This window comes from Peromyscus maniculatus, chromosome 21 (genome assembly GCF_049852395.1).
Source record: "Peromyscus maniculatus bairdii isolate BWxNUB_F1_BW_parent chromosome 21, HU_Pman_BW_mat_3.1, whole genome shotgun sequence".
Taxonomy (NCBI): Eukaryota; Metazoa; Chordata; class Mammalia; order Rodentia; family Cricetidae; genus Peromyscus; species Peromyscus maniculatus.
In genome coordinates this window covers 19,548,454-19,564,058 of record NC_134872.1, presented here as the reverse complement: position 1 = coordinate 19,564,058, position 15,605 = coordinate 19,548,454, and the positions used below count along the sequence as shown (strand labels likewise).

The window sequence follows — 15,605 nt, the reverse complement described above, 5'->3', positions numbered from 1 at the left end:
CGGTAGTATTTGTTTTCCCCCTCAGTCCCTGACCTATCTAGCCTCAGGTTCTTGGTCACTCAATCTGTGTCAGGCATCTCACAAAGTGAGCCTTAAATCCAACCAGATAATAACTGGTGGCTGCCACAACTTTTGTGCGACTCTCACAGCAGTGTATCATGTAGACCAGTCATCATTGTAGATGGAAGGGTTTGTACCAGGGTTGGTGTTTACCTTTCCCCTCTAGTAGCATGCAGAGTTCCTTCCAGTAGTATTGAAAACATCAGTCAGTAGAAGTAAGTGTTCTGGTTAGGCACCAGCTTGACTTTTCTGTGTCCAGTGAAGTCAACCTAAGTGTTGTCTTAGGCAAATGGATCTTGCCATCAGCTTGGGGAGAGCAATCAGTAGCTTTAGCAATGGCATTAGTTGTTTGGGGGTTCCCATGGGGCCCCTTTAGCCAACAACTCAATTAGACACTGGAGGCTTTAATTTTCTTTATCCATTCATCGGACATCTAGGCTGTTTACAGTTTCTGGCTATTATGAATAGAGCAGCAATGAACATGGATGAACAAGTGTCTCTGTAGTAAGATAGAGAGTCCTTTGGATATATTCCCAAAAGTGGTATACCTGGATCTTAAGGTAGATCTATTGGCAACTTCCTCAGAAATCATCACACTGGTTTCCACAGTGGCTGTACTAGTTTGCACTCCCACCAACAATGGAAGAGTCCTTATTCCATATCCTCACCAGCATGAGCTGTTACTTGTTTTATTGATCTTAGCCATTCTAAAAGATGTGAGTAGTTTTGATTTGCATTTTCCTGATGATTAAGGATGTTTAACATTTCTTTAAGTGTTTCTTAACCATTTGAGTTTCCTCTTTTGATAATTCTCTGTTTAGAACTATACTCTGTTTTTTAAATTGAATTATTTTTTAATCTAGATTTTTAGTTTTCTATGTATTTTGGATATTATCCCCCTATCAGATATGTAGTTGGTAAAAAGAAAAAATCTTTTCCCATTCTGTAGACTGCCATTTTTTTTCCAAATGAAAGTATCCTTTGCCTTACAGAAGCTTTTCAGTTTCATGAGGTCCCATTTATTAATTGTTGATCCTAGTGCCTGTTCTAATGATGTTCTATCCAGAAAGTCTTTTCCTGTGCCAATGAGTTCAAGACTATTCCTCACTTCTCCTCTATCAGGTTCAGCATATTTGCTGGGTTTATGTTGAAGTCTTTGAATCATTTGGAGTTGAGTTTAGTGCAGGATGACAGATATAGATCTATATGAATTCTTCTACATGCAGTCATCCAGTTTGACCAGCAACATTTATTAAAGATTCTATTTTTTTTCTATTGTGTATTCTGGCTTCTTTGTCAAATATCTGGTCCATGGATATATGGATTCATGTCTGGGTCTTTAATTTGATTCCATTGATTGATGCATCTGTTTCTATGTCATAACATGGTGTTATTACTATAACTGTAGCACAGCTTAACAATGGGGATGGTAATATGTAACGAGTCTTTCTCTGTACCACATGCTCCCAAAAAATGACACAGAGATTTATTATTAATTATGAAAGCTTGGCCTTAGCTTAGGCTTGTCCCACTAGCTCTTATAACTTATATTAGCCCAATTATTTTATCTACATTCTGTTGCATGGCTCATTGCCTCATTTGCTCATTCTGCTTCCTCTGCATCTGGCTGGCAGCTCTGCCTTCGTCTTCCCAGAGTTCTCTCCCTGCCCTGAAGTCCCGCCTAGACCTCCTGCCTAGCTATTGGCCATTCAGCTTTTCATTACACCAATCACAGAAATACATTTTTCACAGAGTGTACAAATATCCTACAACAGTGATACCTCCAGCAGTTCTTTTATTTTTCAGGATTGTTTTAGCTATCCCATTTTTGGCTTTTTTTATATGAAACTGAAAATTGTCCTTTTAGTTTTGTGAAGAATTGTGTTGGAATTTTGATAGAGGTTGTGTGGAATCTGTAGATTGATTTTTATAGGATGGCCATTTTCATATTAATCCTACTGACATATAAGCATGAAAGATCTTTTCATCTTTTGATATCATCTTTGATATTTTCTACAATATCTTAATTCTGTTATTATAAAAGTCTTCCATTTTCTTAGAGTTATTCCAACTCTATATATAGAGTTGAGAGAGAGAGAGAGAGAGAGAGAGATAGATTATGGTCAGAGGTATTGTTTCCCTGACTTCAGTGTGTTGGTCAACTGTATATAGCAAGGCTACTGATTTTGTTAACTTTGTATTGTGCCACTTGGCTGAAAGTAGCTGTAGAAGTTTCTGATGAAGTTCTTAGGGTCTTCTGTGTATAAAATCCTTTCCTACTTATATTCCCTTGATCTCCTTCAGTTGTCTTATTGCTCTGGCTAAGACTTCCATTATTATATTGACTAGGTATGGAGAAAGTAGACAGCCTTGTCTTGTTCCTGATTTTAGCAGAAATGCTTTGCTTCTCTCTCTGTTTGGGTTGATGTTGAATGTAGGTTTGCCACAAATTACCTTTATTATGTTCAGATATGTCCCTTACATCCCCAGTTTCTCCAGGACTTTCATCATGAAGTAATGTTAGATTTCATGAAAGACTTTTTCTGTATCTAATGAGATGCTCATGTGTTTTTTTTGTCTTTCAGTCTGTTTATGTGGTGGATTACATTTATCAATTTATATATGTTGAACCATCCCTGCAGTTCTGGGATGAATCCTACTTGATCATGCTAAATGATCTTTTTGATATATTCTTAGATTCAATTTGCAGGTGTTTTACTGAAAAGTTTTGTATCTATGATCATAAGGAAAATTGGTCTACAATTTTCTTTCTTAGTTGGCTCTTCCTGTGGTTTAAGTATCAGGGTAGCCTTATATAAAAAAATTAATCAATGTCCCTTTTGTTTCTATATTGTGGAAATTTTTGAGGAATATTGGTGTTAATTATTCTTTGAACCCATAGGTCTGGGTATTCTGTGATTCATTTTCATTAAATTCTAAAAAGTTTATAAATTCCTTATTAATTTCTGTTTTTATCCATTTTTCATTCAGTGGTGAACTGATTAGCTTCGATGAGTTTGTGAAATTTCTATGTTTCTGTTGTTTCTGATATCCAGCTTTAATCATTGATGGTCAGATAGGATACAGGGTATTATTCCCATTTTCTTGTATCTGTTGAGACTTGCTTTGGGTCCAAGTATGTGGTCAATTTTGGAAAAAGTTCCATGAGGTGCTAAGACGAAAGTATATTCTTTTGTGTTTGGGTGAGATGTTCTGCAAATATTTGAGAGGTTTGTTTAATTTATAACATAATTTAACTCCAGCATTTTCTCTGTTTAGCTTTTGTTTGGATGGCCTGTCTGGTGGTGAGAGCTGGGTATTGAAGTCTCTCACTTTCACTGTGTGAGGGTCAATATGTGATTTTAGTCACAGCAATGTTTCTTTTCTTAACTTGAGCACCCTTGTGTTTGGTGTAGATATGTTTAGAATTGTATCCTCTTGGTGGATTTTTCCTTTAATGACTATGTAGTATCTGTCACTATCTCTTGTAATTAGTTTGGGATTAAAGTCTATTTTGTGGGATATTAAAATGGCTATACCTGCTTACTTCTTGGGTTGATTTGCCTTATCTCCTTCCATCCTTTTACCCTGAGGTTGTGTGTTATCTTTGAGGGTAAGTTGTTTTTCTTGGATGCAGCAGAAAGATGGATCCTGTTTTCTAATCCAATCTGCCAGTCTGTCTTTTTATTGGGGAATTGAGCCCATTAATATTGAGATTTGGGGGGGGGGGGCCTGGAGAGGTGGCTCAGAGGTTAAGAGCACTGCTTGCTCTTCCAAAGGTCCTGAGTTCAATTCCCAGCAACCACATGGTGGCTTACAACCATCTGTAACAAGATCTGGTGCCCTCTTCTGGCCTGCAGAGATACGTGCAGACAGAATACTATACATAATAAATAAATAAATTAAAAAAAATGTTGAGTTTTTTTTTGGTTAGTCTACAAAACCATGGGTCTCTAGAGACTCTAACACATACTTGTCACTTCTAGCCTCCCATTTATGTTGTCATTTGATTAATTCTTACCCTCCTCTCTCCTGGACCAGAAGTCCCTGAAGCCAGAGGTCACACTGGTAAGCCTCCTTTTATCTTCCCAGCATGGCTTACAGAACCAAGCATCTAATACCTACCCCAAAGACAATAGATCAATCAATTGGATGAGATTTTGGTCTTTCGCATCCAATTGGTCCAGTGTGACCAATGTACTGCAAAGCAATTTTTTAATTTTGGGAGTCAGATTTGCCTTTCAGAATTGGATTAAAAATTTGATACTCTCTCTTATTAAAAGTTGAAGTACACAGTTTTTATAATAAATTTTTAAAGGGTCCATGGAGCTTAGGTTAAGAATTAAATATTAAGAACATCTAATTGTACTTGGGAATGAAATATCACAAAAATTAATTACTATAAGTAGCAGTATTTTAATGTTTATGTGCTGGTGGTAATCAATTATACGTTGCCTTTGGAATATTTTGCAACCTTCCATAGGGGGAAAGGAACTATCTATAAATGCTATATATTTTATTTATATTCAGGAAAGAATTTAAGGCCTGCAGAGAAAGACTAATAAAAACACATACTGCAGTATAATATAAAATATATTCCAAAAAGGTAAAAAAAAAAAAATCAGTCTAAGGAAAAAACTAAGGCTAAGAATACAAGATAGGGCCAGGGGAGAGATTCATATTCAAAATTTATGACAAGAAATTCAACACCCTTGCTGGAAGACGGTAACAAATTTTATTCTCAGGTTTTCAGCCGCCAATGTAGAGGAGAAAAAAAAATCAGCTATGCCTTACAGAGGGTCATATTTTATATATGCGTCTGTATGAATACATGTATGTGTAATTTAATAGAAAATGCTTAAAGAAGGGGCCAGTATGCCATGTTAAAAAGTAGGGAGGCAATATTTCCAACCTGCCTGGGCATAGCCTCTTCTCCTGAGCCTAGAACAAGACATAAACGATGCTAAGGATGACCAGAATTTGAGGGATTTATAATTAACAGTTCGCGATTTTCTGTAATTTTTGTCAGCAGTAGATATTTGGAAAGAGTCTTCATTAAGCTAGGAGAGTCAGACATCTGGGTGTTCCCCAACAACCAGGGATCTCCACATCTCCATTTATTACAGCCCCATCTTTTAGGATTTTCATTTGTTTTGTGTGTGTGTGTGTGTGCGTGTGTGTGTGTGTGTGTGTGTGTGTGTGTGTGTGTGTGTGTGTGTGTGTGGTCAGAGGACAAGCCTCTCTGGTTGCCTCTCTCACCCCCTTGTGGGACTTGGGGGTCAGACTCAGGTTGCCAGGCTGGCTTCTAAGTGCCTCCATGCAGAAGCCACAATTCCACTTTGTCCTGTATGCAGGTACACTCTATTTATTTAATAAAAGGCTTGGGGGCTCTTGCTCCGCCTTAAAAGAACACACACCTAGGATGCTTACTCTCAGGACCTCATCTGAGCCTTCTCAATCAAGCCTCTCTACTTCAGAGAGCTAATACAGTCACCTCCCTCTCCTGATGGAGGATGGGACACTGAATGAACCACACCGACAGGGTTTCTTTCTTTCTTAAGTGGAATGCGTTTCTCCCCGGCTCCTTTGTCCTAAATTCAGATCAGACTTCATTTCTTGTTTTGAAAACTGTGGTTCGGGCTCTCATAATCCCAAAAGTGCATTCAGGTTTCGTACTTGTCCCCTTTGTAAAATGTGTGTTGCCAGGGACTCAGAAGGTCTGCATCTTGGATGTAACTAGGCAGAAGTAACTTATGCAACATTTTAGTGTTTGCCTTGTTATTGAGATCCTTATTCAGTTGCTAGGATTTTGTCACCATATGGAAGTGGAGACAATTATATTACATTTGGTGGCAAGGGTGGTGGGAGCGAGGAAATAAAAAGACATTCCCCATCATAGCGTTTGCAATCCAGAGACTTCAGCACTTGAGAAATCTTTCTCCGCCTTTCTCTCCCCTGCCTGTCTCCACCCTGAGTCCTCCCTTTTCACCCTCCAGTGTCTCCCGCCCGGTGTGCGCAATGATGAAGACGGTCGCGCTAGGACTGGAGAGGATGATGTTCAGAAGTAGCACATCTTACATAACAAAGCTGAGTGTTCCTGCATAAGAGAAGATTTTGTTTTAAAAAAGAAAAACTCTACTACTCCCGTCCACCTAGTATCTGAGTGGCAAAGGAAGGTCTCCTACCTTGATTTCTTAGGTGCACCCAAAGCCGTTAGTGGCCTTGCATGGTCTCAGAACCACGCTGTCTTTGGATAGCTTAAGCTTGAGACTGTAAGTGGACCTTTCTCCCTGCACCTATATATACCTGCGTTTAGTTTCTATAAAACATCTGAGTTGATTACCTACTGCCTGCCAGACACTGGTGGGAGGGGATGAATTGCCTCTGATGTCCCCTGCCTTCACTTAGCCTGCAGATTAGTGGGGAGAAAAAGCAAAGAATGGCACAAATTAACATGGAATCAAATTGATTTCAAGTGTATCATGGGGGGGGGGCGGTGGTGATAGAGATGTAGCACACTTCAGAGCGCTTGCCTCGCATGCAAACGGCCCAGGTTCTGTTCCCCAGCACCTCACAAGCTGGATGTGGTGGTATACGACTGTTATCCCAGCACTGTGGAGTTGGAAGCAATGTGTGCCAGAAGTTCAAGGCTATCCCCCCAGTACATAGTGAGTTTGTGGCCAGCCTGGGATACATAAGACCTTATCTTGACTAGAAAAAGAAAAGAGAACATGTACTTCAGAAGGGATAGAAGGTCCCAGGACATGAGATGTAAATGGCACACAAGCATCTCCAGATCCAGAGGGTAGGCAGAGGGCCTGGTGCATTGAGGTTTATAAGACAAGCGTCTAGCAAGAGAGAGCATGCGCAGTATAAGAGCAGAGAGGGAGGGCTGAGCTGCCTGATTCCCGATGTACTTACTCAAGGGCCATTGCCATGGAAACCTCCCCAGCCATATACAGTAACCTGCCATGATGCCAGGACTAGTGAGAAGGTTGGGGCTTTATGCTCTTGTTTTGTTTGTTTGTTTGTTTGTTTGTTTTGTTTTGTTTTTGTTTTTTCTTAGTGGGAGAATTGTACTTAGTTATTTCTGTTTTCTATTCTGAAAATGTATTTCTGGCTACAACCTGGACGATGAGTGAGCAAAGGACAAAAGTTATATAATGCAGTTGAATGTTTTCAGTGGAGAGATGATGGACCCTGGGCTTGTCAGGGGAAGCAGGTGAGGTGGGTGAGTTTTACAAATTGATTAGAGTGAAGGGGCTTGGGGAAGGTACTGATGGGGCCATCTTCTGCAGCAGTTATGTGGAGACAATGAGGAAGTGTCAGAAACCAGAGACAAGCGCTGAGTTCAAGGCTGGAGGTGTTCATGACACAACAAACTGTCACAAGCAGGAAGGGGATTATACTCTGGGTGTGGAATTGGTTTAAGGTGACAGGATTTGGGGGCATGATGATGTCACAAGACATCATGCACAGACACTGGATTGTATTATGGTCATGTTATGGGTGTGGAGTTTGTCAAAGAGGATAAGGACTTATGATATAAACTTATGAGTCATCTTCCCACTCCTGAGTCTGGTGATGGAGATGATTAGAGAGAGAGGGAGATTGTAAAATGAGTCAACAATAAGTCTGGGACAAAAGTCTACAGGAAGTCAAACCCACAATGGCCCTGTATGAGAGGGGGACCCAATAAAGAAGGAAATAACTGCAGAAGAATTAGGAGATCCAAGAAATGACTGTGTCATAATGGGCTGGGGATAAGGGTTTCTGAGAGGTGGGAGTGGTCAGCTTCCTCAGATAAAGAGGATGGATACACAGGGGTTTTTTGGGTGTGGTGACTCAAACTTAGTACTTGGAAAACAGAACCAAGAGGACTACAAATTCCAGGCCTTATCCAGTCAAATAAAGAAAGGAAGGGAGGAAAAAAAGAAAGAAACAAACAGAGAGAGATAAACAGAGAGAGAGAGAAATAACACTTTGTATATGTTGAGAAACTTTCGAGTTATTATTTACTTATTTTTTTCTTGAGCTAAGGTAGAGAAGACTGATCAGTAGATAATTGCTGTTGAAAGAAGAATAATTGTAAAGCAGCATGTACCAAAAATACAGCTGTAATTCATTCCACCTGTGGTTCTTTTCTGTTTTTTAATAATTTTTACCTAATCGGTTTTACATGTATCTTTAACCTGTACTCAGCAAGGAAGCATGACGTAAACATGTGACATGTTGGTGACCACGAGAAAAGGAGAGAAAGTGGGTGGTGTGTGAGCAAGGAACAGTGTGGGGTTGTGTGGTCTCAACTGCAAAGAAAATGTGACCCTGGATTCCAGGGACCTTGGCACAGCCCCACCTGCTTCTGCTATCAGTGACCTATTTGTGCCTAGTGTAAATAAGCCAAGGACTGTCCACAAAACACTGTTGACGCCTCTCCTGCTGGTTGGCGTTGCTATGTGGGGGAAGGTTCCCACAGGCTGACATGTGGAAGAACACATGCTCAGAGACTTCTGTGGGATGAGTGGCAGTCTGTGTTCCCTCCCTGATCCTGATGCAACTCGGACATTTGAACCCTCCCAGAGAGAAGGTGCAGCGGAGGTCAGTGTCTCAGCACAGTGACCAGGTGGTAAGACAGACGTCCGACTGAAGCCTAAGGAGCTGATTATGGGAGGTAAGAACATGGAGGTGAGCCCTGGTGCTTAGTTCTGTGTTTGGGATCTGCAATGGAAGTGAGAGGTTGAGGGGCAGGCAGCTGGACAGACACATGGGTAGGTATGCATTTGTTCAGTCAACGAACAGTGTGCTGTCTTACACTTGGTGGCACTTAGAGACAGGAGGCAGGGGGGATATCCTCATGGGAGATCTATCATAAGCATATTGGGCCATAAGATATATGTCCAGGATAATCTCAAATGCATTTACTAATGCGATTTACTAAGTTCAGCACTTTTTCTCATAGGTACACTTCTTTTTTTTTTTTTTTCTGTTGTCGGTTTTGAGACAGGGTTTCTTTGTGTAGCCCTGGCTATCCTCGAACTCAGAGATCCTCCTGCCTCTGCCTCCCAAGTGTGGGATTAAAGGCATGCACCACCACGACCCAGCACCGAAGGTACACTTTTAACATGACCTTTATGTAAAGGTCAAACCATTTTGTATTCAGAACAGAGAAATAAGATAGCATGCCCCCCAAAGTAGTCATTTTGTTTTTTTTTTAATCCTCTCTCTTTTCATTTTTTTTTTTGTCTAACCAACTTGAGCAGTCTTACTGTTACCACTTAAGAATCAGATATATTTTCTAAATAGTATCCTGAACTGTATCTTCAGTCTTCCATGGTGCTTTTGAAAAATCAAGGAATTACCTACATTATATCATGCCCACAAATGCTTAAGCAGACTGTGACCTCCATGGAGTTTAGAAATGGGAATCAATAGGGTGTCTCCAGTTGGGCTATAAACTTCTTGAGAGCAAGGGCTTTTCTGGGTTAGAACCATCCCAAACAAAACCAGAGACCATAAATACAATTGTCATAGAAAAATGCTCAGGGTATCCTTGGTTTGCAAAGGAGGACTCAGCCAAGGATTTAAGAAGATGCCAGGAGGAAGTGGTAATGAACTGGGGTGGAGGTAAAGACAGACACAACAGATGAAAGAATGTTATTAACATGGGCTTGAGAGAAAGGAATCAACCTTTCCAGGTGGTGTTGGCAGTGTGGGGAGATAAAATTAGTGACACCACAGAGGTCCTGGGTAAAGTGGTTTGTTCCTCTAGATCTCAGCTCCTGGGAAGCTCTATTGGATGAAAGCTTTGGGCTGGTTCTGTGGAGGGGGGGGGTATGTTGGGAGCTATTAGAATTCTCAAACAGAAGGACTTTGAGGCATAGGAACAACACCCAGATCACATAGAAAACTGAGAAATAATGGAGCTTGGGAACTGAAAGGTAGATGAGAATGAGCTCTGACAATGATCTTGGGTATGTAATGGGAAATCCAACCTCTATGTACAAAATGGCCATGTTTCAATTTGATGCGTGGAAAATGAAGAGGTACCATCTGAAACGGAGAATAAAGATGGCCCAGCCTTTAAGCCAGAGAGAGTGATAATTCCACTATTTTGGTGTAGAAAGAAAGGGAAATTCTTCGGAAGAGGGTGAGGATGGGGATCTGGCCCCAGTAAAGATATCAATGACTCTCAATTTGACTGAAATTGCTGCCAGGTGGAGAGCCTGTCAACAGCCCATGCCCGAGGGAAGGGGAATGGGAAGATGCCAGACAGTGAATGTTAGATGAGTGTTCTGGGAGAAGAGGCAAGAGGTTCCACAGGAGCCAAGGGAAACATGTGGGTTTGGGGAAGAGACCTTCCCTGGGATGCCTTTCATTGATTCGATCATCTCGTGAGATCTTTTCCCTTTTTCTTCCTCCCCCTTTGGAACAGCCCCATGAAGTGGCTGAGTGGCTGTCAGCACCATCTCAGAGCTGGGACACAACTCATCTTTCCAGCTCAATGCCCTATTTACTAATGAGCATTGACTGACCTGGAGTTCCTACAGGTTCTCCTTGGGGCTGAGAGAGGGATCTCCTCAGGGGATCCTCGTGGGCCTGAAGAGAGAGTTCAGTGGGTAAACACTTGCTGTGCAGACATGAATCCCCACACGAAAAGCTAGCTGTGGTGCTGTGTGCTTACAACCCAGCACTGAGGGAGCAAAGACAAGAAGATCGCTATGGCCCACTGTCTGGCCAGCACAGCCTACTTGGTGAGCCCCAGGTCAGTCAGTCAGTGATCCTGCCTCAAAGAAACAAGGTAGATGACCCCTGAGGAACCTGAGCCAAAGTTGTGCTCTGGCCTCCATACCTATGCATCACACACACACACACACACACACACACACACACACACACACACACACCACATACATGCACAGAGACCCCACTTCCTGTCTGTTTGTTACGAAGACCCAGAGAAGGGGAAGAGACAAATGATTTACTAATTGAATATTTCTGGCTTACATTTATGATGCTGCTGAGCCAAGCTTCAAGTTCATCTCTAGGAATAACACCCTTTTTATAGAAATAATCACTGCCTCTATGAAAAAGTGCTATTTTATCTTTCAATTTTCACATAGTTATTTTATACTTCTAAATAATCCATTTTATCTCAATGTCCCTGTACATGAAAAAAAAAAAATCCAGAAGGATGAAATACTTGCTTTCTCTAGAGAATGTGATAAAGTGACATGATTTTTTCTGAAGGATATTAAAAATTTATGCTTTCCCTTTCCCCGAAGTACCAAGAAATTCAAATACAAATTCTACTTTCAGCTACTTTGACTACATTGACCAGCGTGTGTGTGCATGTATGTGTGTGTCCGTGTGTGTGTGTGTGTGTGTGTGTGTGTGTGTGTGTGTATGTGTATTCTCCTTTTTATTCTCAATGATGCTTTCTGATTTTTACCCCTAAAAAATCCTTAAGGTAGAGTGTCAGGTAACAAACACACTAAGCACCTATTAAAAGAAAACTGAGATCAGTTGGCTCCAACAATTTATTCTAGCCTCGTTTTATTCCCAGCACTACGTAAGAAAAAAAAAAGAAGAAGAATGGGGGTGGGCTGGGGGGAAGGGGAGGGGGGCAGGAAGGGAGAGAACAAGGGAATCTGTGGCTGTTATGTAGAACTGAATAGTATTGTAAAATAAAATAAATTAAAAATAAATTAAAAAAAAGAAAAAGTGAAAAAAAAAAGAATGAAAAAAGAAATGAAAAGAGGTTCTCTGACCTGACAGCATTCTGGGCCAGATATGTCCAGAAGATCACATCCTTCTGCATAGATAAGTTATATTATAACCAGAGAAAAGAAACCTGGTTGGCTACAGCTGGCACTTGCCTTACATGACCATATTTTGGCAACACTCGGCCTCTGATTGGCTGGACAGCTGGTGGCTGTGGTTGGCTGGAACGGCAAAGACCTCTTCGGTGTGCTTGTAGTCTGTTTGTATATCACCTTCCAGCACAAGTCACCATAGCAGGACGTGCTTTGGGACAGCCATGAAAATACAGAGGCTAGTTCAGTGTAGCAGCCCTTGTAGTAATAACTGGATAGCTCTCCACTCCTACTGAGTAGCTCAGGGCATCGTTTCCACCCGAAAGGTGAGGGAACTGAGCACCAGCGATCAAGTTGAAGCATTAATGGCGCTGGTAGAGGATAGAAGTCGGTTGATGCAGACAGGCTGGGCATGCACAAAGCCCTAGGTCTATCCCCACCACTGTATAAAACCAAGCATGCTGCTGTTGGTGCTCGCCTGTAATCCTAGCACTGGGGATGTAGAGGCATGAGGGCCCAACATTTAACGTCATCCTCAGCTACGTAACAAGCATTGAGGCCCAAGCTACATGATTAAAAAAAAAAAAATCCCTTGCATAGAATTCATTCTGATACCCTGCTCCCAAGGGAGGTCCCTTTGCTCCAACTTTCACCCCCTCTTGCTCTAACTCTTTGGAAGATTTCCAAATGGCATGCCCTGGCTGAGTGGTTCTCATGCTGATGAAGACTAATCACCGACATATGGGACTAATATTGTTTCCGAAGTTTCTTCTCATGCTTCCATCTCCTTCCTAGGTTTTACAACAAAGAGGAGTCTAGAAGTATGCCCTTCATCGGGCTGTCTTCAGTAATGAAAATGGAATTCAAGCTTATTCTCCTCTTTTGCCGGGTAAGTACTAATTTGAGTTACTGAATTAGCTTTGCACTCCACAGTATTTAACAAAAAAAAAAAAAGTAGAAATGTTGCTTGTGCTTTGTAAAGATGGCATGCCTTATGAATAACACCCAGATTTGTCTTAAGGGTGTTTGCATTTAAAAAGAAAAGAAGAATGTTCCATTTTTAAACATTACATTGTGGGTTTTTATAAATTGTAGTTGAACATGTTTCCTCTGATCTAGAATTTGAGTCATTTTGACCTACATAGGAGTTGAGATCATGAAAATAACATGAGTCTTCCTTGCATATTTTATACACAAGTAGAGTTTTGTGCATAAAACTGACATGTGGTCTCTGAAAAGTCATGACCACATGACAAGGAAGATTTAGAAATGGACAGATTGCTGCTCGGTAGCATTGTCTTTCTTCCCAGATGCCCTAGCTTGGTGTATCCACCCATCTTGGCCTCAGCACTGGCTGTCTTTAACTGGAAAATGCATGATTACTGGGCAAGCAGCTAGAACAAAGATGGGCCCAAATGGGAGAAATTAGCTTTTGAAGAAAGGGCAATGTTGGTGGGTTGCTTTTTGTTTTTTGTTTTTTCCCCCCAGAGTGACTCTGCTTTGTCTACCTACAAAATCATGTGTTAATTTCAGTCCACATGTGTTTTATTTTTATTTCTATATTTAATGTTCCAATGCATAGTTTAAAGAAGAGCCTTCTGTGTGTAACTATAAATATTGTAAACATTTCAGTTATTCCAGGCTTGGGGAAGTGAGCATACCTGAATGTGTGTGAGGACTGAATTACAGATAACTCTTAAACAAATGTAGCTTTTATTACCTTTTACTACACAGAGTAACTTCAACAAAACATTACAAAGTAAAAGTCCTTAAGGGGACCCTTTGCAATAAATCATACGAACATTCCATTATTAGCATATAGATTGAATGTATAGAGGAGCTCGGAAAGGGCCAAGGTTCCCTGAAAATGGTTTATTCTGTGTCAGAAAATTATACATAATGCTGAAATTACATGTTTAAAACACCATATTTTATCTACCCATAAATACAACATTTGCAAAGCAAAAGTAAACATAAGCCTGTAAACAAATTATCAGAAGGTTTTTAATGTGCCAGGGCCCTATATTAACTACATGTCACCATGTGTGCATAAATAACTTAAAGAGTAGGTAAGGGGGTGTTAGCCCCTACGTCTCAGAGTCTGGGGCTTGCACTAATGAATCAGGATCCTATTTACACTATTAATCCCCAAAGTAATTGCTTATTTGAAGAAGTTCTGTCTTGGCAGTTTCTGTTAATTAAATCCATTTGCAGTGTATGCACACTCTTGAAATTCTCCAGTCCTGTTTTTCATAAGCCAAATTTAAATAGGTTCATGTCATAATGTCTTTTATTAAGGCATCGACCTTTCGGTTTTAAGGACATCTCAGAACGGCTCTGTACATAAAAACTGCTAAATCAAATTCCTCTATATTTTAGAAAAGTCAACCTATTAAACGTTATTATGTGAAATGTTCTCTTCAAGACGATGGGTAGAGGTTTATGCCGAACACATGTCTAATTTCTAATGTTTCAGTAAGTGCCATTTATTCTGTGGGTTTTTTTTTTTCCGGCTTTGACTCTGCAAGTCTATTTTTAACTGTCCCTGTGCCTTCAGGATTTCAAGTAAGCTTCTCAGGGTGCATGTATTTAAATATATTTTTATGAATTCTTTGAGAATGTCACACACGCTTGTAATGTATTTAGATCATATTCAACTCCTCCTCCCCATAACCTCCATCTTTTCCAACTTCATATACTTTTTTTTTCTTTTATAGATTATAGATAGGGGAAAGAGATGGGGAGAGGAAGAGAGAGGATGTGGGGGATGAAGTGGCATGGTAAATGGGGACTTCAGAGGAAAAATAAGAAAATACAAGAGCAAGTATTCTTCTTTTTTATTTTAATGACCCACTGAGTCCAACATGTGCTGCCCATATACTCCTGGGATCGGTGCCTCCCCTGGAGTGTGGTTGGCCTACTGGGGGCCACACTCTTAAAGAAAACTGGCTCTCCCTCCCCCAGCAGTCATCAGCTGTCAATAGCCCCTCAGCTAGGGCTTGGGGGCCTTGTGAGCCCCTCCCATTTCACGCTGGAATGCTGACTGGCTTGATCTTGTACAGGTCTTCTGCAGACCACAGCTGCTGTAAGTTCACGATTGTATCTGTCCTGTGGTCACAGGGCTCCAGACCTTATCGCAACTGACTCCATGATGGAAGTATCATTCAGGCCATAAAAAGTCAGCATGTAGATAGTGCCACCTGCCAAAATGAAAACAAAGACCTAATCTATCAAAGCCCATAGTTCCAAAGAAGTTTCTAAGTGTGCTAACCTTGAATTTTGGGTTTTGTAGTTCCATTTCTGGCTAACTGTTCTTGTTAGCTGAACTATATCAAGCCAGAACATAGTTTTTGTGCTTAAAATCTCACCCTGAGAAAGGCTAAGTGCTACCCTGCGATCCCAAACACCTAGTATAGTCACCCAGCTAATAAAGACTTTCCATTGGCTTAAACCCATGTCCGAGCAGTCTTATTTGGTGAACACCCCACAATACTGTCATGTCCAGATGACCCTGATTCCACTCTGTTACTCCATGGCCCCTGACTCTTACAACCTTCCCATTCCCTTTTCCCCCTCCCCAAATGGTTCCTGAAAAGGTGCATTTAAAAGATTGATCTGGTCTACCCAACTGGGACACCACACAAATATGAAGCTAGTTCTCATGCTGAAGGGTGAAGTATAAGAATTCACAAAGTTGAGGGAGGGGGGTGTTTTAAAGGGTAGAGTTCCCAG

At 40.9% G+C, this 15,605-nt stretch overlaps 1 protein-coding gene across 4 annotated transcripts in view; it reads left to right on the top strand.

Annotated features, from left to right (window-relative positions):
• Nucleotides 1-8,573: 8,573 nt before the first annotated feature.
• Rhobtb1 (Rho related BTB domain containing 1) overlaps nt 8,574-15,605 on the top strand; it is a 128,606-nt gene continuing 121,574 nt past the window's right edge. For 2 of the 4 annotated variants that reach the window (XM_015987724.3, XM_015987720.3), the window contains exons 1-2: nt 8,574-8,731; nt 12,669-12,762. The gene's annotated coding sequence lies outside the window, so the exon portion shown is untranslated. Of the gene's footprint in view, nt 8,732-12,049; nt 12,200-12,668; nt 12,763-15,605 lie in introns of those variants that run through there. The other 2 variants (XM_076557046.1, XM_076557043.1) reach the window with 2 other exon arrangements.